This window comes from Neoarius graeffei, chromosome 19 (assembly GCF_027579695.1).
Source record: "Neoarius graeffei isolate fNeoGra1 chromosome 19, fNeoGra1.pri, whole genome shotgun sequence".
NCBI lineage: Eukaryota > Metazoa > Chordata > Actinopteri > Siluriformes > Ariidae > Neoarius > Neoarius graeffei.
Window position 1 is genome coordinate 355,611 of NC_083587.1, and position 20,924 is coordinate 376,534.

General features: G+C 46.4%; 1 protein-coding gene and 1 non-coding gene across 2 annotated transcripts in view; both read right to left on the reverse strand.

Annotated features, from left to right (window-relative positions):
- LOC132867733 (histone H1-like) overlaps positions 1–20,924 on the reverse strand; it is a 276,764-nt gene that overhangs the window by 76,990 nt on the left and 178,850 nt on the right. The window lies entirely within an intron of this gene.
- Positions 8,929–9,000, reverse strand: trnaq-cug (transfer RNA glutamine (anticodon CUG)). The gene has a single exon. It is a non-coding gene; the product is annotated as a tRNA-Gln (tRNA).

Here is a 20,924-nt window from a genome sequence, read left to right on the forward strand (position 1 = left end):
ATTCCGGCCTGAGGTCATTTCCTGATCCCTTCCCGTCTCTCTTTCCCGCTCGTTTCGTGTCTCTATACTGTCCTATCCAATAAAGGTGCAAAAAGCCCAAAAAAATATCTTTAAAAAAAAAGTGCACAGGATCTGATCAGAACTTGAGCTCGTTCACAGCCCAACCCACACAATCCAATGTGGCAACAGAGGGTACAATGGATGGTCCATCACGCCATGTGAGCAGACCAAGGGAGTGTGAGGGAAATTTAATGGATGAACATTATTGTTCTCTGTGTTCCTGTATGTTGAGCTCAAGTGACTTAATGGATGAACATTATTATTCTATGTGTTTCTGTATGTTACTGAGAAGAGATGTTTTTCCACATGCTGTAATCGCTTTTCTGTGGCCTTGGTGGTAATGAGCAGGGTGCTTGAGTTCATCCTAACTACGCATCTTCTCATGATGTAACCACCTTTCCTGACCTCGGTGGTGATAAGCAGGGAGCTTGAGCTCTCCCTAACTCGCATCCGCCTGCACATACCAGAGCACGCCAGGTGCACACTTTAACAAAGCTTCATAGAAAATATTGAGCCAATCACGTGAAGACACAAGAAGTGAGCGAATGCTTTCAGAGTATAATAGATAACATTCCTAAAACACAACTCAGAGTGCGCGTACTCTCGGCGTCATCAGAAGTGATGTCTTCTTCTATTCTTCTCTTTCCTTTCCTATTTTATATATCTTTATATGATCTACTATAATAAATGACTGAAAAGACAACTGTTAAGCGTTCTGAAGTGTTTATTAGAAATTTCCATTACAATTTGGCGTCCCCTGGGTGGGCCCTATGCGTCTGATCCTCGGACGACGGAACACTCCCAAGGCTATGGTGCGGAGCTGAGAACTCGGACGAGAGACCAGGCCATCAGGGCTCACCAAACCAGTAAGTGATAACTTTGCATTCTTGTGTAAAGAAATTAGTGGAAACAGTCTCATCTCATCTCATTATCTCTAGCCGCTTTATCCTTCTACAGGGTCGCAGGCAAGCTGGAGCCTATCCCAGCTGACTACGGGCGAAAGGCGGGGTACACCCTGGACAAGTCGCCAGGTCATCACAGGGCTGACACATAGACACAGACAACCATTCCCACTCACATTCACACCTACGGTCAATTTAGAGTCTAGTGGAAACAGTATTTAAAGAATAATACAAGAAATGGACAGAGATTTGTCCTAGTATTTAAAGACTGATATAAGAGATGGACAGAAGTTTGTCCGAGCCCAGGAGGACTGCTAAGCTGTGGTACCATCATTATGTTTGCAGACAACGGATAAAACACAATTTTGAGACAATAAACCGCGAGTAGTTTATTGGGTTGTGTAAGAGAATTATCCGCCTAAGTGACGACTGGGTAATCGCTCGCCTACTTGAGGAGGGGAAGTACGGGTGCGTGTTTCGACGGATTCACGTTCAGCGATTCGTGGGAATTGAATCTTGCTCCCTTTGTTCTGTGTGAACAACTAGCCCGTCGGAGGAACGGGATAGAGAGGTTCGATCGCGAAAATGCAAAGACACACCGGTGTGCATGCAAAATATTGATGAATTAACAGAGTACTGTCCTCCTCCAAATTCTGAAACAGAGAAACAGATTTTGTACACATGTGTGAGTTGTCTTTGAGGTTGTTGTGCTAAATGATACCTACTTTAATTTAAGGCAAATGTCAGATAAATTGTTGACTAATAAGAACACACCTAAAAGATTATTGTGTCGCATTTTTTGGACATAGTCCAACCTGCTCTTCTTGTGATCCTAATAAAAACTCAGCCATTGTTGTCATAACCTATTGATATAACAGTGTACAATGAGGAACAGAAACAGTAAGTTAGGGAAAGAAAAGAAAAAGCAAGTAAGTGTGAAGCTACATGTGCTATAATAAGAATTGGATGTTCCTATGAGAGCCCAAACATCCAGTTTATGAAAACCTCGTATGGCGAGGATTATTTGGCACAGTTTGATATATGGGTAAAGGTCTTAGGATTCCCTGGAAAGGGCAGTTTTAGTCCCAGGCAGATAGGACAGTTAGAAGAAAAGTTGAAACAGAAGGAAAAAGAAGAGTCTGCAGATAATGTTAAGTTCTTAGGGGACTGGAGGGCGTTTTCTGCATGGAAAGAAGAAACACTTAAGAGAGAGTACAAAAGAGAGAAACGACAGGCAGGGCTCTCACCCTCTTCTCAGTGTTTGAAATTTCAGATGGACCCTGACCTGGAGTCTGCCCCACCACCCCAACACACACTGCCTCCTCAGCAAGGCGGAACATCATTCCCACAAGCGCTTCACCCACAGAAAGGGGGAGAAGTCGAGACAAAGAAGAAAAAAAATACTGAGCCTCTGGAATCTCTCTCAGCCTACCAGCTGCCTCCAGCATCAGCGCCTCTCAGCGCTTCTCTGTCACACACGAGATCCGGTCTTGCATATGGTGATGGAAAAGACACCCTCCTGGACCTGACCACGTGCTCACCAGCGGGTCCACAAGGCCATAATCTAAAGTCTGAAGTCCTTCATCTTCCAATGATGGAAGTGGCTGGAGCTGACGGCGTGCCTTTAGTCCACAGACCCTGGATGACAGCTGATATCAAGGAAAGCATGGCTTCTCTTCCCAATGTGAGAGAGGTAGGAGGAAAGAGATTTGGTAATGAACTGTTGATATTTTGCAGAGAATTCCGACTGACCGTCCATGAACTTCGCTGCCTAATCATGACCAAGATGGGTATAGATTGGAACAAAGTTTCCAAAGAGTGGCCGGAAGCTGACCAGCGAATGACTACACCAGACTGGAGCGTGGCTGGCAATGGTGAGTATAGAGATACTACCACTGCTCTCTGTGCTCGTCTGGACAGTGCTTTTCCTTTGAACATAGACATGACTAAGATCAGTATGTGTAAGCAAGAAGATGGAGAAGGTGTGTCAGCGTTTCTCACCTGTCTCACCACCACGCACGAGAAACACAGTGGCCTGACCAGGCCCATGAACCTGGCTGCAGTGGAGGGCACTCCTGAGCCTCACCAAGATCGAGCAGTATGCTATGCATGCAGAAAAGCTGCTGAAAGAGAAGGAGAAGACAAAGTCGACACAAAGAGACCAAGCTCTACATGCCGCCACTCTCACTCTTTTCCAGACTGTTCAGCCTGGAGAAAAAGGAACAAGAGGAGGAAGAGGTCGAAGTAGGGGCAGAGACAGGACAACCTGGAGTGACTCGTCCTGGATAAAAGGTGCAACCTGCTACAACTGCAATCAAAAGGGACACACTGCTCGAAATTGTCTCCACAGTAACAGGCAGAAGCCCCATGAGGAGTACAGCAAAGCAGACTGATGGGCGGACTCCGGGAACGGGCCCCACACAGAGAACAGGGGAGGTAACACACACACACCTGATGATACACATACACATAGACAGGAGCATTCACATAACGTTAAACACATTAGTAGCAGCACCTGCATGCAACAGCAAGACTACACAGAAACGCCCGATACACCAGTCCAAATAAATACACCTGAAGTTGCATTAAGTTTGTTAAAATACACAACTACTCCCTTTTCTAAACTCCCTTGCATGCCCCTCACTGTGTGTGGGCATGTGTTAGCCTTTTTAGTAGATTCTGGAGCAGCACACTCAGTGATACAACATGGGGTACTTCCAGTAGACCCACCGCTCAGCTCAAATTCTATTCAGACGATGGCCATCTCAGGACGACCTGTAACCGAAACTTTCTCAGTCAACCTCCCATGTGAAAGCGAGGGAGGAATAGTTACAGTATGTCCCACTCATTTCTCATCTCACATACATGTCCAGTAAATTTTTTAGCACGTGATTTAATGTGCAAATTAGAAGTAAATCTCACATCCACTCCAGATGGGCTAACTATTGAAGTAAGTGAAATGTGCAGTGTGCAGTATGGGTTTGGAAGCCCCCTGCATGTGTATGTCTGGCAGCTCTGCTCAGATCAGCTCACACAAACTCCAAAACACCTTGTACAGCTCGCACACTTGAACACCTCATCAGTTGACACAGATTATATGAAAGAGGAAGATTTACATTGCACAGCACATGTTCACCAAGGGCAAGATGTAGAGTTTGAAAAGACTTGGTTTGCAGACCCCCATGCACGTGAAAGATTGACCCTCAAACTATGTATTGGTCTAAACATTATTGCACTGTGCAGGTCCATTTTACTCGTTGTCCAAACAGCTGCATCAATGTTCATTGCAGTGTTCTCAAACATGTTATACGCAGCCTTGTGTCAGAGGACTTTGAGGTCGGCTGCTGCCAACATGATTTCTTTGACATCATTAATTCTATATCCCATGTCTCATTACCAAGGCCACGAGCCGCCCATTGGAAAGACATGGGGAAGTGGGTCAGGAAGTGTGCAGTCGATGGCAATGAATGGTCCCAAACAGAGGACCCTAGTGTGTTGTTTTGTCAAAGGCTTGGGGTCTACAAACAAAGTCAGGCTATGTGTGTGTATGTTAAGCGCAGCGTAATATTAGCCACTGATGACCAGGGCCCTGTGGATCCCGGCCATAGTGGCCTGTTTGTCTCTGTTTCCACAGGCATAACTCCAGCAGAGGTGCACCCCAAATTGGCAGGGAGTTCCAAATTCCGTTTGGGCAAAGGGTAAACATGATGTGGGCCTAATAAAGAATGCTGAACCAGTGCTGATCACCCCCAAATCAGATTTCAGTCCTAAACAGACCCCGTACCCACTCAAACCAGAAGCAATCACAGGTATAAGACCGGTCTTTGATTCGTTGCTGAAGGCAGATGTAATTGTCCCTTGCCAGGACTCTCCAGTGCGCACTCCTATTTTTCCAGTTAAGAAGGCAAGAAAACCGTCCCAGCCCGATGAGTGGAGGTTTGTCCAAGATCTGCAAGCAGTCAATGCTGTGGCTGTCCCGTGTGTGCCTGACATCCCTAAAGAGTGCTCTGCAGACCACACCCACTCTGGGACTGCCTGACCCCAATAAACCATTTGTTCAAACTGTCGATGAAAAGAAGGGTTTTATGACCTCTGTTCTTTTGCAGAAACATGGGGATAGATTGAGACCTGTAGCTTACTTCTCCAGCAGGGTGGATCCAGTGGCGGCTGGACTTCCTGTTTTCCTGCGTGCAGTTGCTGCAGCTGAAAAGGCGGTAACTGCCTCCAGAAATATTGTGGGGTATTCTAACCTCACCCTTTGGTCCCACATGCTGTCTCCTTGCTTCTGTTGGAAAAAAAAAAAGAAAAAAGACGTCACATTTGTCAGCACAGAGATGGTTGAAGTATAACACTGTCATACTTGATATGCCTAACATCACTGTGAAACGTTGTTCTGTTCTGAATTCTGCCTCTCTTCTCCCTACAGAGGACGATGGAGAGCCACATCACTGTGTAGCTCTCACTAATGATTTTTGTTCCCCCAGGGCAGACTTAAAGAGTGAACCTTTGGAAAATCCAGACATGATCCTCTATGTGGATGGTTCAGCCTCCAGAGACCCAGAGACGGGAATGAACAAAGCAGGTTTTGCCATAGTCTCAGATCACGAGGTCCTCAAGGCGTCGTGTCTGCCCTCAAACCTGTCGGAACAGGCCGCAGAGCTCTGTGCCCTTATCGAGACATGCAAATTGGCTTCAGGGTGATCTGTCAATATTTTTACGGACAGTAGGTACACGTTTAGTGTTGTGCACGATTTTGGCACTATTTGGAAACACAGAAATTTTCTCACTAGCACAGGATCTCCCATTGCACATCATAAACTGGTCTCTGAGTTGTTGGATGCTGTTCTACTCCCTAGAGCCATTGCTGTGTGTAAGTGTGCTGCCCATACTAACAATACTGATCTTGTGTCTCAAGGGAATGCCAGGGCAGACGCGGCAGCTAAGTGTGCAGTCTCGGCTTCCAGTTCACCCTCTAACCTTGCCTTTCCTCAGGTTTCTACCCCTTGTTTACAGCTAGCGGACCTTGAGAGCACTGCCACCCAGGACGAGAGATGAGTCTGGAAACAGGCGGGCTGTATCCTTGCAAACTTGGTCTGGGTTTGTCCCTCGGGCGGTCCCTGTCTACCAAAATACATGTTCCCTTTCTATGCAAAATTGGCACATGGGCTCACCCATGTGTCAAAAAGGGGGGATGGTAGCAGAAGTAACAAAGAGATGGTTCACAAAGGGGTTTTCAAATTATGCTGCGAAATTTTGCAAGCAATGCTTGATATGTGCACAATATAATGCAGATCAAGGTATCAAACTAACTCAAGCAGCACACCCAATACCAGACAAACCATTTGATCACCTCCAAATGGACTTCATTGAACTGACACTTAGAGAGGGAAAATGGGTCACTTAAAAATAAACTAAGCAAAGCTTGTGCAGAAACAGGGCTAGGATGGACAAAGGTCCTACCTGTAGTACTCACACAAATGAGGATGCAAACTAGGCCTAAACATGGGTTAAGCCCATTTGAAATTCTGTTTGGACGAGTACCCAACACAGGGATAGGGCCAGCTCAAGGAACACTGCTGGACACCACACTGTGTGATGATGCAATGTTGAATTACTGTGCAACGTTGTCCTCTGCTTTGAAATCTATCCACAAACAGGTAAAAAAGCACTTCCCAAACCCGCTGAGGGACCTCTGCACGATCTACAACCAGGGGATTGGATCGTGGTAAAGGACTTCCAACAAACCAAGTGGAACAAGCCATGGTGGAATAGCCCATTCCAGGTCCTGCTCACGACCCCAAGAGCAGTGAAGGTCACAGGCAGAGTGACGTGGATCCACGCTAGCCGCTGCAGGAGGGTACCTGAACCGGCTGAGCAGGAGGAAAAGGAAGGCCTAAGTGACCAGACGCTGACTAAAGCTCGTGAGGAAGAAAGGCATCACTGCATGGAACAGTGCGAGTATCACATCAATCACGCACGCACCCTCAATAGGGAAGAGTATTTCAGTGTCTAGCTGATAGATAAGTCTTAGGGTTTTGAGTTTCCTCCAAGTCCCGGTGAGGTGGGACGAGGGCTGATAGGGCGTGCCCGCCCTCTGAGCACCAATACACGTCAAGAAGGGCAAGGGTTAACTCGGTAACATTACTGAGGCACTGAACAAGATGCGCAAGGTTGCTGAACAATTACGAGCAGATGAACATGGAGGACACAAAGACAGCTGGTGGCATTGGTTCAGTGGATGGAAGACTCTGATTCTATCCACCATACTGGTCCTGGGCTTAGTGATTGTGATGCTATGTTTGCTCCCTGTTTTCTGTCAATGTTGTATGTCTGTGTTTCAGAGGCAGCTGACAAATATTGGTTACCAGATGGTGAAAATAGACTCAGACGACTTGCCTGACTGGCCTCCAAACCCACACGAAGACTATAACCCACCATTCGATGACATCAGCACAGTTGACATGAAACTCGCCCTAACTTAAAACACTTTCATTATGATTGTTTCCTGTTCTATTATTCCTGATCTATGTGTATGGCTTGCTAGCATTCATTTAAGATGTCTATGTCTTATAAAAACAGCCTTAGCATTATCCCTGTACACTCAATGGCGTGTTAAATCGAATCTCTCTGAGAACTCTTATCACTGAAACTGTGTACAGTTCTTTTCTTTCCTTTTAGCAATTTATCCTATAGGATAAAAAGGGGGGAATGTGAGGGAAATTTAATGGATGAACATTATTATTCTCTGTGTTCCTGTATGTTGAGCTCAAGTGACTTAATGGATGAACATTATTATTCTATGTGTTTCTGTATGTTACTGAGTTACTGAGAAGAGATGTTTTTCCACATGCTCTAATCCCTTTTCTGTGGCCTTGGTGGTAATGAGCAGGGTGCTTGAGTTCATCCTAACTACGCATCTTCTCATGATATAACCACCTTTCCTGACCTCGGTGGTGATAAGCAGGGAGCTTGAGCTCTCCCTAACTCGCATCCGCCTGCACATACCAGAGCACGCCAGGTGCACACTTTAACAAAGCTTCATAGAAAATCTTGAGCCAATCACATGAAGACACAAGCAGTGAGCAAATGCTTTCAGAGTATAATAGATAACATTCCTAAAACACAACTCAGAGTCCGTGTACTCTCGGCATCATCAGAAGTGATGTCTTCTTCTATTCTTCTCTTTCCTTTCCTATTTTATATATCTTTATATGATCTACTATAATAAATGACTGAAAAGACAACTGTTAAGCGTTCTGAAGTGTTTATTAGAAATTTCCATTACATGAGTTAAACATTGTTGGGCAGTTATCACTCTGATTTGGTTCTAGAGGCACAGACAATTATGCTTTCCATCCATCCATCCATCCATCCATTATCTGTAACCACTTATCTTGTACAGGGTCACAAGCAAGGTGGGGCCTATTCCAGCTGACGATGGGCGAGAGGCAGGGCACACCCTGGACAAGTCACCAGATCATCACAGGGCTAACACATAAAGACAAACAACCATTCACACCTACAGTCAATTTAGACCCACCAATTAACCTAACCTGCATGTCTTCAGGGGAAAACAGAGCACCCAGAGGAAACCCACACAAGCACAGGAAGAACATGCATACTCCACACAGAAAGGCCCCCATCAGCCACTGGGCTCAAACCCAGAACATGCTGGCTGTGAGGTGACAGCGTTAACCACTACACGACTGTGCCACCACCAACTGTTCTAATGCTCCCCGAGCCACCATGTTGCACCCAAATCCAGAACTATAGTGCCCAATATCATTGAAGCTGTGATGGTACTGGAATAAACCTCAGATCCAAAATTGCAGAAGTGGACCATACCTATCTTGAAGAGAACTTGTTCCATGTTGATGGAAACAAAGGGTTTGGGATATGCAAGCTTGCTCAAAAGCAGCCTTCAGGTGAAATATATTATTTAAAGAGGTGCAAAGAGCAGCTTCAAAGGTTCCACTGAGAGTTGAACTCAGACCACGGGATTCAGAGTCCAGAGTGCTAACCATTACACCATGGAACCAAGACACAGCTGCAAGATTGTTTTTACCATCAAATTACTGCCATATAACTGACCTCGCTCTGGCAAAAAAATTAGCACACACTTGGAAAAAGGTGTACACAAACCATCAATCCCCATACCCAGGAATGAATCAGGGACCTTCAGTCTTACGCTCTCCCTACTGAGCTATTTCAGCATGCCCTACAGGGTTTAACTCATGGCTTCTTCCATGCAGTCGGATACAGCCTTTGGCCCTTGTGAAATGTATGCAGCATGTAGAAGTCCTCAGGCGAGCCAAAACAGTAAGCGTGGAAACCCTTATCACAGCCTCCCAACTTCGTTGGGCTGGACACGTCTGGCGCACGCTTGACACGCGACTACCCAAAGCCGTTTTCTACGGAGAACTGAGCCTAGGAAAGAGGCTGACAGAAACAAGGAGGACAGAAACTGAGGTACAAAGACGTTTGGAAGAGGAACATGAAGAATGCCGTCATTATCGATCAGACATGAGAAAGGGATGCCTCGGTGAGAGCAACATAGCGAAGCAAAGTTAAAAGCTCAGTGTTTGAAATTGAAGACAAGCATCAACGGGAGTATAGGAGAGCTCATGAAACTAGACATTCCATAGCACCTCAACCGGGCCATTCATGCCACCGCTGCGGACGACTCTGTCGCTCTGGTGTGGGCCTCACGGCCCATCTGTGTTTCTGTGCATCCTACTGAAGCAGGCGTCATCGCTAGCAATGGACAGCTAACAAAGGGTTGCAGACAACTGGCACCATTGGTGGGGCCCCTTTGGCTATTCTGTTATAAGAGCAGGGCTGCCTGAGATTGATGACCCAGGACTAAGCGTGCAATGGTTGACAGAAATGATTTCAAGTAATCCTGACAAGTCCATTGTGCACTTGTGCAATGAGCTAAGACTGTTGCATGATGCAAACACCAGTGAGGCATTCCCAAACCCAGTTGTATGGGTGAATGGTTTCAAACGGGACATGGATCGTCGCCGATGAGGCATTCGTGAAACTTATGTTGAAAAGTCCAACATGAGAAGACTGATGGCAAACGACAGGGGGGAATGAAGTGCTAGGAACCTGTCTCTATCGCTGTAACGGTCCCTATACGTGGTGCAAATTGACATGGGACAGAAGAAGAAAAGAAACTGGAAACACCTGGATTTGTCTGGACTGAAATGGGCGACACATTTTTACTACTGATGTGCTTCCTCTTGTTTAGCAAGCCAGCCATGCTTCTGCTGCATCCTTGTGTGTACTCTCAATTAATGGGATCTTGGAAATTTTGGTGTTAGAAGAAATCTGCTTTCCCCTCTCTGCTAAACACATGCAATCGCGAATTTCAAAAGCCCATGGACAAAGCCTTTCTCTCATCAAATTTGACGGGGCGGCATGGTGGTGAAGTGGTTAGCGCTGTCGCCTCACAGCAAGAAGGTCCTGGGTTTGAGCCCCGGGGCCGGCGAGGGCCTTTCTGTGTGAAGTTTGCATGTTCTCCCCGTGTCTGTGTGGGTTTCCTCCGGGTGCTCCGGTTTCCCCCACAGTCCAAAGACATGCAGGTTAGGTTAACTGGTGACTCTAAATTGACCATAGGTGTGAATGTGAGTGTGAATGGTTGTCTGTGTCTATGTGTCAGCCCTGTGATGACCTGGCGACTTGTCCAGGGTGTACCCAGCCTTTCGCCCGTAGTCAGCTGGGATAGGCTCCAGCTTGCCTGCGACCCTGTAGAAGGATAAAGCGGCTAGAGATAATGAGATGAGATGAGAAATTTGACAAACAAACATTGGCTTAAGAGTCCAGTGCCTCATCGATGAGGCCAGTGCGGCATAGGCCTTAACCTCAAATGACCAGCATGAATAGCACTAACACTCATGTGAAGGGGAAACAAAAGCCATCTTTCTATTTGGGGCATGAAGCCCCTATTAGCCCCCGTTCTATTAGATATCTGCGTGAACGCAGGTTCATGTCACCTTTGCATTCTTCACAAAATCTGTATGGCTTTACTGATTTTACTGCTTTCAACAAGGGCTGTAACTTCATTCTCTTGGTATGTGATTCAAGTTAGGGAGTAGGACCTGTGATTCCCAGGAGAGACGCTACACTGTGTCCACTATCATAACTAGCAAGAAAATCTTGTGTTTATTTCTCCATGATTTATGACTATTACAATGATTCCATTCACTATATTCTACTGGAAAGAAGGCATCCAAAAAAACCCAAAACAAAAACAGGTTCATGGGTGACTTATTATTTACAGGCCCCCGGGGCCATATTCTGAGTTTCTTTCTGAATTTGCAGATTTTATCTCAGATCTGGTTATTTACTTAGACAAAACTTTAGTTGTCGGAGATTTTAATATTCACTTTGATAACCCAGAAGACCCTTTGAAAACAGCGTTTGTGTCCATTTTAGATTCAGTAGGGATTAATCAGAATGTCATAGGACCGACCCATAATGGTCGTCACACCCTCGATCTAATACTAACATTCGGGTTAAATGTAGAAAATATAATCATACTTCCACAGTCTGAAGTTATCTCAGATCATTATCTCATCTCATTCAAAATATGTCTGAGTAATAATAATGCACCTCACCACGCTACTGTATTAAATGTACATTCATGTCAACTACTGCACAGAGCTTTATAAATGATCTCCCAGAGTTATCAACTTTGACTGGGTCACTGTCGGCCCCTGCAGAACTTGATCAGGGAACTGAATGCTTAGAGTCAACGTTCTGCCATACTTGACCTCATTATCTGCCATAAGCTAAAGTAGCTCCTCTTAAAAGGAAAATGTTCAGAGACAAAAAATTAGCATCCTGGTATAATGAAGACACTCACACTTTAAAACAGACCACTTGAAAATTGGAACGTAAATGGCGTCAAACAAAATCGGTAGCTTTCAAATTAGCATGGAAGGAGAGCTTCCTGAAGTATAGAAAAGCTCTTAGTGCTGCTAGATCAACTTATCTCCCCTCCCTAATAGAACATAACAAAAATAATCCTAGATTCCTGTTTAATACTGTAGCAAAATTAACCAGGAATAAGTCCACTATAGACATGTGCATACCTGTAGTATGTAGTAGCAACGACTTCATGAATTTCTTTCATGACAAAATTGAGAATATCCGACAAAAAACTCAAACTACTAATTTAAGGTCAGACAATGTAAGAGACCCTGTAGTTAACTGATAGAACTGTTTCAGATCAGCAATTAGAATGTTTTACTCCCCTTAGAGAAATTGAATTACTTCCATTAATCTCCACATCAAAAGCCTCAACTTGTGTACCAGATCCCTTGCCTACATGTCTATTCAAAAAGATAATACCCAAAGTAATTGCACCACTTCTAAAAATAATAAATTCTTCTCTTAGGATTGGCTATGTACCCAAATCCTTTAAACTAGCAGTTATTGATTAAAAAACCTGACCTTGATCCCTGTCAGCTGTCCAATATCAAAACTCCCCTTTATCTCCAAGATCCTTGAAAAAGCTGTGGCACAGCAGTTTGCTCATATTTACATAGGAATAACATCCATGAAATGTATCAGTTAGGATTTAGACCTCATCATGGCACAGAGACAGCACTGGTTAAAGTAGTAAATGACCTACTGTTGGTGTCTGATCAGGGCTGTCTCGCTGCTTGTGTTGCTTGACCTTCATGCAGCATTTGATACCGCTGATCATTCCATTCTTCTGGATAGACTAGAAAATGTTGTGGGAGTTAAGGGAATGGCCCTCTCCTGGATCAGCTCTAATTTAACTGATCGCTATCAGTATGTTGATGTAAATGGTGCTTTTTCTAGACATACTGAGGTAAAGTTACAAGGTTCTGTCTTGGGTCCACTGCTTTTTTCTTTATATATGTTACCTCTGGGTGATATTATTCATAAACACTGTATTATTTTCCACTGTTGTGCTGATGACACACAGTTGTGTGGTTCTGCAAAACCTGATGAGAGACACCAGCTTAATAGAACTGAGTAATGTGTGAAGGACAGACACTGGATGCTTATTAACTTCCTTCTGCTTAACTCTGACAAGACTGAAGCACTTGTACTCAGACCACATGCAGATAGAAGTAAGCTTTCTGATTACACAGTAACTCTGGATGGCCTTTCTGTTTCTTCACGTGCAGCAGTAAAAGACCTCGGAGTGATTATTGACCCCAGTCTTTCATTTGAAAATCACATTGATAACATTACCTGGATAGCTTTCTTTCATCTGAGAAATATTGCTAAGATAAGAAATTTAATGTCACTCCATGACGCGGAAAAAAACTAGTTCATGCTTTTGTTACCTCCAGGTTTTATTATTGTAATGCCTTACTGTCTGGATGTTCCTATAAGTGCATGAACAAGCTCCAGTTAGTTCAAAATGCAGCAGCAAGAGTCCTTACTAGAACTAGAAAATATGACCACATCACACCTGTCTTATCCACACTGCATTGGCTCCCAATCAAATTTTGTATCGATTATAAAATACTACTATTGACCTTTAAAGCACTGAATAGTCTCGCGCCACAGTACCTGAGTGAACTTCTGCTCCTCTATTACCCACCATGCCTACTTAGATCAAAGGGTGCAGGCTATCTGCTGGTTCCTCGTATAGTGAAGGTTGCATCAAGGGGCAGAGCCTTTTCTTACAAAGCCCCACAGTTATGGAACAGCCTTCCAAGTAGTGTTTGGGAATCAGACACAGTCTCAGCATTTAAGCCTCGGCTGAAAGCATATCTGTTTAGTCAAGCCTTTTGTTAATTGTGTTTATGAGGTAAAGGTGTAGATCTGGAGGGTCCTCAGACATAGAGTCTTTGGTAAACTGGGATGTACGGATGCTGTCAGTCCCCCACTCGCTTGCTCATTCGAGTCTGTTGACGATGTAGTGGCTGGCTGTTTTATGTCCCGGGGCTCCCTCATGCCTGTATTACCTTCTGGCTCTCCCCTTTTAGTTATGCTGTCATAGTTAGTTTTTCCCGGAGTCCCTGCTTGTACTGTGCAATATGTATACAGGTACTGTTCCTACTTATTCAGGTGATATTGGGCATACCTAACAGCCTGCGTTTTCTCTCGCTCCCCCCCAATCTTTCCATCTGAGTTACATGTCGGTCCTGGGATCAAGATGCCAAACTCTTCTGCTCCTTGGACCTGCCTGATCCATCCTGGTGCCCTGTGTCTGGTTGGAGTCTCATTGCATCGTTTCTGTGGAGGACGGCCCCATGTGGACAGTTGAAAGTCACACTTGGAGGATGCTCTGGACACTTACAGTAATGCTTTTATGGCTAAGGACTACAGTTGACTTGCTAACTTTAGGACTGCTGTTGTCATGAACAGTTTTGCACTCAAGTTTCCATCAATGAAGAGTTTACAACATCAACGAAACTGACATCATGTTAAAACTGTTAATGTTATAGTCATGTTGTCTGTTGTTGCCCAAATAAGGATGGGTTCCCTTTTGAGTCTGGTTCCTCTTGAGGTTTCTTCCTCATGTCATCTGAGGGAGTTTTTCCTTGCCACTGTCGCCACAGGCTTGCTCATTTGGGATAGATTAGGGATAAAATTAGCTCATGTTTTAAGTCGTTAAATTCTATGAAGCTGCTTTGCGACAATGTTTATTGTTAAAAGCGCTATACAAATAAACTTGACTTGACTTGAAAGTCCCTGCATTTGACTGTGCAAAACTCCCAACACCATTCTGTTAACATATATAGGTGCAAATATCAAGAAATAAAAGCTGAAATTCTGACCTATCACATATAGAAGGCAAACCAAGAAGCCTTTATTTGTCACATGTAATTCTTAAGCACACAGTGGAATTTAAACTCTGCATTTAATGCATCTGGAGCAGTGAACACACACCCACAAGTGAGTAATGAGCACACACACATAACCAGAGCAGTGGGCAGCTATGCTACAGCACCCAGGGAGCAGTTGTGGGTTAGGTGCCCTTGCTCAAGGACACTTCAGCCTAACCTCAGGCCATGGCTACCCCATAATAACCTAACCGCATGTCTTTGAACTGTGGGGGAAACCAGAGCACCCAGAGGAAACCTGCACAGGCACAGGGAGAACATGCAAACTCCACACTGAAAGGCCCCCTTCAGCCAGTGGGTTCAAACCCAGAACCTTCTTGCTGCGACATGATAGTGCTAACCACTACACCACCGTGCCACCCACTTTTGACATCAAATGCAAATGTCATCAGTGTATGGCAAAAACAAACAAACAAACAGAATTGTCCTTGCTGTTCCAGCACTTTCGGGCTTGCAGCTGGAAATACTGTCAGAGCTGTTGCTCTCAAAAAATGAATCACTACATTCTGAGCAGCTTTCAGAGTGGTGTGGAGGTGAAATGTGGAGAAAACATATTGTAACAGTCCTAACGTAGGGTGGACCACAGAGGACGGCTGGACAGAGATCAGGTTCGTACACAGTGGGTTTTATTGCCACACTTTTCAGCGAACAATAGCTTAATCAAACAGACACACACAACCGGCGTCCGGTTTGGGGATGAGATCCTCTGCTCTCGCTCTCCCTCCTTAAATAGGGCGCGGTCACTGGGAAGACACAGACAAACACAGTTTAATTGCTGTCTGGTGTATTGATTCTGCCACTTACCTTCCCTGACTCCGCCCTCCTGTCACAGACCGGCGCTTGACCACGCCCCCGCTGCCACATACCCCCACCGCCCAACTCAGGCCGGGCAGCCATCTGGCCTGCAGCCGACTCCCCCCCCCGACGGGAGAGGAAGTCCGCCATGACCATCTGCGCCCCCAGCCTGTGGACCACCTTAAAGTTGAAGGGTTGGAGTGCCAAATACCTATGGGTGATCCGCGCGTTGGCATCTTTCATGCGGTGGAGCCACTGGAGGGGCACGTGGTCCGAACAGAGGGTGAAAGGGCACCCCAGCAGGTTGTAACGGAGGGTGAGGACCACCCACTTGATCACCAGACACTCCTTTTCAATGGTGCTGTAGCGCCCCTCACGCACTGACAGCTTCCTACTGATGTAGAGGATGGGGTGGTCTTCCCCCTCCACCTCCTGGGACAAAACTGCCCCCAGCCCTCTGTCCGACGCATCGGTCTGTAACACAAAGCGGAGAGAAAAGTCAGGGGAGTGTAGAAGTGGCCCCCCACACAGTGCAGCCTTTACCTCTGAAAAAGCCCACTGGCATTGCTACGTCCACTGGACCAGATCTGGGGCCCCCTTTTTAGTGAGATCAGTCAGGGGGTTGGTGACGTCCAAATAATTAGGTATAAACCTACGGTAATAGCCAGCCAGCCCCAGGAACTGTCTCACCCCCTTTTTGATATTGGGCCTCGGGCAGGCCGCAATCGATGCAGTCTTATTAATTTGGGGACATACCTGCCCGTTGCCCAAGGGGAAGCCCAGATACCGTACTTCCACCCGCCCAATCGCACACTTCTTTGGGTTGGCTGTGAGCCCCGCTCACCTCAGCGACCTAAGGATGGCCCTCAGATGTTCAAGGTGCCGCGGCAAGTCATTACTATAGATGATGATATCATCTAGATACGCGGCCGCATACGTGGCGTGGGGGTGGAGGACCCTATCCATCAGCCGCTGAAACATAGCGGGTGCCCCAAACAGCCCAAACGGAAGGGTGACGAATTGGTGTAAACCAAACAGTGTGGAAAATGCCGTTTTCTCTAAGGATAGGGGAGTCAAGGGGATCTGCCAATATCCCTTCGTCAATTCCAGTGTCAAATAAAAGTGAGCAGTGCCGAGTCGATTGAGCAACTCATCAGTACGAGGCATTGGGTACACATCGAATTTAGATACTGCATTGACTTTTCTGTAATCCACACAGAACCGGACTGACCCGTCGGCCTTGGGTATCAAGACCACCGGGCTGCTCCAGTCACTGTGGGACTCCTCGACGATGCCCATTTCAAGCATGGTCTCAAGTTCTTCCCGAACCACCTTTTTTTTGTGTTCGGGTAGTCTGTAAGGGCGGCTACGCACTACTACCCCCGGGGGTGTCTCTATGTGGTGCTCTATGAGGTTAGTGCGACCGGGCAGGGGCGAGAACACATCCGAAAACTCGGTCTGCAACTGGGCAACCTCCGTGAGTTGGGTCGGGGAGAGGTGGTCTCCACAGGGGACCGGAGAGGTACGTGATGTCAATGCCCCTTTTTGAACCTCCGGCCCCAGCTCCGCCTTCTCCGGAACCACCGACACCAACGCCACGGGGACCTCCTCATTCCAGAGTTTAAGCAGATTGAGGTGGTAAATCTGTAGCGCCCCTCCCCTGTCCGTTCGCCTCACCTCATAGTCGACGTCCCCGACTCGCCTTGTGACCTCAAAGGGTCCTTGCCACTTGGCGATCAATTTGGAGCTCGACGTGGGCAACAGTACGAGTACCTTATCTCCCGGTGTGAGCTCTCTAAGGCGCGTACCCTTGTTGTACAGGCGGGCTTGCCATTCTTGGGCCTGCCGCAAATTCTCCTGGGTTAGGTGGGTGAGCGTGTGGAGTTTTGCACGCAGGTCCATAACGTATTGAATTTGGTTCTTACTTTGTGAAGGTCCCTCCTCCCAATTTTCCCACAGCACGTCTAGAATGCCGCGTGGCTTACGCCCATATAATAATTCGAATGGGGAGAACCCCATGGAGGCTTGGGGAACCTCTCGCACTGAAAACAACAAGGGTTCGAGCCACTCATCCCAATTACATGCGTCCTCACTGACGAATTTTTTAATGATATTTTTGAGGGTGCGGTTGAACCGTTCCACTAAACCGTCCATTTGTGGGTGATACATGCTGGTGCGGATTGGCTTAATCCCCAATAACCCATACAGTTCACACAGTGTCCATGACATAAATGTGGTGCCTTGATCAGTTAGAATCTCTTTCGGGTTTCCAACTCGGGAGATAACGTGGAAGAGCGCCTCCGCAATACTGCGTGCTGAGATATTGCGCAGAGGCACTGCTTCCGGGTATCGGGTTGCATAGTCCACCAGAACTAATATAAAGCGGTACCCCCGTGCTGACCGATCTAATGGCCCGACGAGATCCATCCCAATCCTTTCGAACAGGGTCTCGATTAATGGTAGAGGGCGCAAAGGCGTTTTTGGGACAGCCACTGGATTTGCTAACTGGCATTCGCGGCACGCCATACACCACCTACAGACATCGCTGTGAATCCCCGGCCAATAGAATCGGGCCATTATTCGGGCTAGTGTCTTATCTTGCCCTATGTGTCCAGCCATGGGATTAAAGTGAGCCGCCTGGAATACCAATTCACAGCGGCTCTTTGGAATTAAAAGTTGCGTGACTCGCTCTTTAGTTTGAGTGTCCTGCGTCACTCGGTATAACCTATCCTTCATAATCGCGAAGTAGGGGAAGGACGGGGTGGCGTTCGGCTGGAGCATTTGACCATCGATTACTCTCACTTGGTCAAACACATGTCGCAGAGTCTCATCTAGCTACTGCTCTAATGGGAAATCTGCGAGACTCCTCTCCACCCTGGCAGAGAACTGTGGGACTTTGCCATTTTTCTGAACTGTGAGATTTTGTCATTTTTCCGCCTGATGCCCATGGTAAAACTGAGCAGTGGGACATTGTCATTTTTTCTGAACTGTGGGAATTTGTCATTTTTCTGAACTGTGGGACTTTGCCATTTTTCTGCCTGATGCCCATGGTAAAAAAAGTCAGGACTAAATCATCATCAGAGAGCGAGAGAGAGAGAGAGAGAGAGAGAGAGAGAGGATTGAGAGAGAGAGGACTACCAGGAAATACTGAAAATAAAAAGACATTAGATTACAGGGCACTAACCATAAGTTTGCTGTTCTCTGCCAAGAGAGACAGTCACAGTTGTGGCCAAAACTTTGCTGAAAGCATCCCAACCTTGGACCCACTGAGTAGCACCTGTATACTGGCCAATATTCATATACCAAGTTTGGATGCTTTGGGATAGATTTAACTTTTAATTCCATTTTTCAACATTTTTTATCTAATCAGGCCATGGAACTGCAACCCAACTTCCTAACCCAGGCTGCAACCCAACCCCCCACAGCTCTTTGTCCTTCTTAATGGCCCTTCCTTTGTTTTGGGCTCTCTGGTACACGAGTCTGCCTGCAAAACCTCACTGGAGGCCAATATATCCCATTATTGCCATCTGGTGGTCAGAGCAGGTAATGCAGGGCCACCTCAGCTTCTTCCCTGGAATGGTCAGCAATGGTGCTGACCTTCCTGACTTAAGTGAACTTAGATTTATTGCCATCTGATGGTCACAGCAGGTAATGCAGGGCCACTTCAGCTTCTCCCTGGTATGGTCAGCAAGTATGTTGACCTTCCCAACTTGAGTGATCTTAGATTTATTAAATGACAATGTAAAAAAAAAAATCTTATTATTTTTGGGCTGACACTGTACATACTTGGTCAGCAAGTATGCTGAACTTCCCGACTTATGTGAGCTGGGATTTATTTAATGACAATGATGTTTTTTGTGAGTTTTCTGTCAACATGAACCACTTTTTTTCTGGCCACTTTGACCAATTGGACACTTGGACTTCTCAGTATTGGTACTTGCATCAGTAGCATGTGCTGGGGAAAATTTTTTGATTATCTGAAAAAAAAATCATATTCATAAATCATATTCATATTCTTTGTTGGCTAAAACTGTGCAGGGGTGTGTAGAACCCTTTCTGATGTTTTCTGTAGGTTCTCTGTCCACTTGCACCACTTTTTCAAAGGCCTTGTCAGCTCTGGTCTCGAGAGCCCTGGCCTCGAGAGCCCGAGCCTTGACAGCACATGCGCCGGGGAGAAAAAAAAAATTTCTGAAAAAAAAAATCTGAAATTTAAGACTCTAGAGGGGTGTGCCCGACGACCCCTGATGTTTTTATGGTGCTTTTATACATGAAAAGCACATATGCATGTGTAAAATCTCATGGGCTTGGTGAGTCAGCATACACCAGCACACTGACTGATCTAACTAAAAAGGGGGCACCAGATCCGGTCCAGTGGACGGAGCAATGCCAGCAGGCTTTCTCTAAGGTAAAGGCTGCATTGTGTGGGGGGCCACTGTTACACTCCCCTGACTTTTCTCTCCCCTTTGTTTTGCAGACGGATGCGTCGGACAGAGGGCTGGGGGCTGTTCTGTCCCAGGAGGTGGAGGGGGAGGACTGTCCAGTGCTGTACATCAGCCGGAAGTTGTCGGTGCGCGAGGGCAGGTACAGCACCATAGAAAAGGAATGCCCCGCCATCAATTGGGTGGTCCTCGCCCTCCGCTACTACCTGCTGGGGTGCCCTTTCACCCTCTGGCCAGACCATGCGCCCCATGCAGTGGCTCCAACTCATGAAGGATGCCAACGCGCGGATCACCCATTGGTATCTGGCACTCCAGCTATTTAAGTTCGAGGTGGTCCACAGGCCAGGGGCGCAGATGGTCGTGGCGGATTTCCTCTCCCGTCAAGGGGGTGGGGAGTCAGCTGCAGGACGGACGGCTCCCTGGCCTGAGTCGGGTGGTGGGGGTGTGTGGCAGCAGGGGTGTGGTCAAGCATCAGTCTGTGAATGGAGGGCGGAGTCAGGGAAGGTAAGTGGCAGAATCACTGCACCTGACGGGAATTAACCTGTGTTTGTGTGTCTTCCCCAGTGACCGCGCCCCATAAGAGGAGAGGGAGAGCAGAGGAAGGGGGCTCTCCCCCAACCTGAACACTTGTCTGTGTGTACGTGCGTGTGTGGGAGAATAAATGTAAAGCTTAAAAGCTAAAATAAAAGTTTTTTTCCGAGCTCAGTTCTGGCCTGCCGTGCTTCTGTGCTCCACCCACCTTAACTATTTCTAGATGCATGTATAATGACAGTTTTTGTTTGCATGTTTTGGTTGATGGATCTTTCTCCTAACTTTCTCCTAACGTTTGTAAAGTGGGAACCTTGGGAGAGCTTTTGGAGAACTTTCTCTTTTGGTTGTATTAAAGTTCC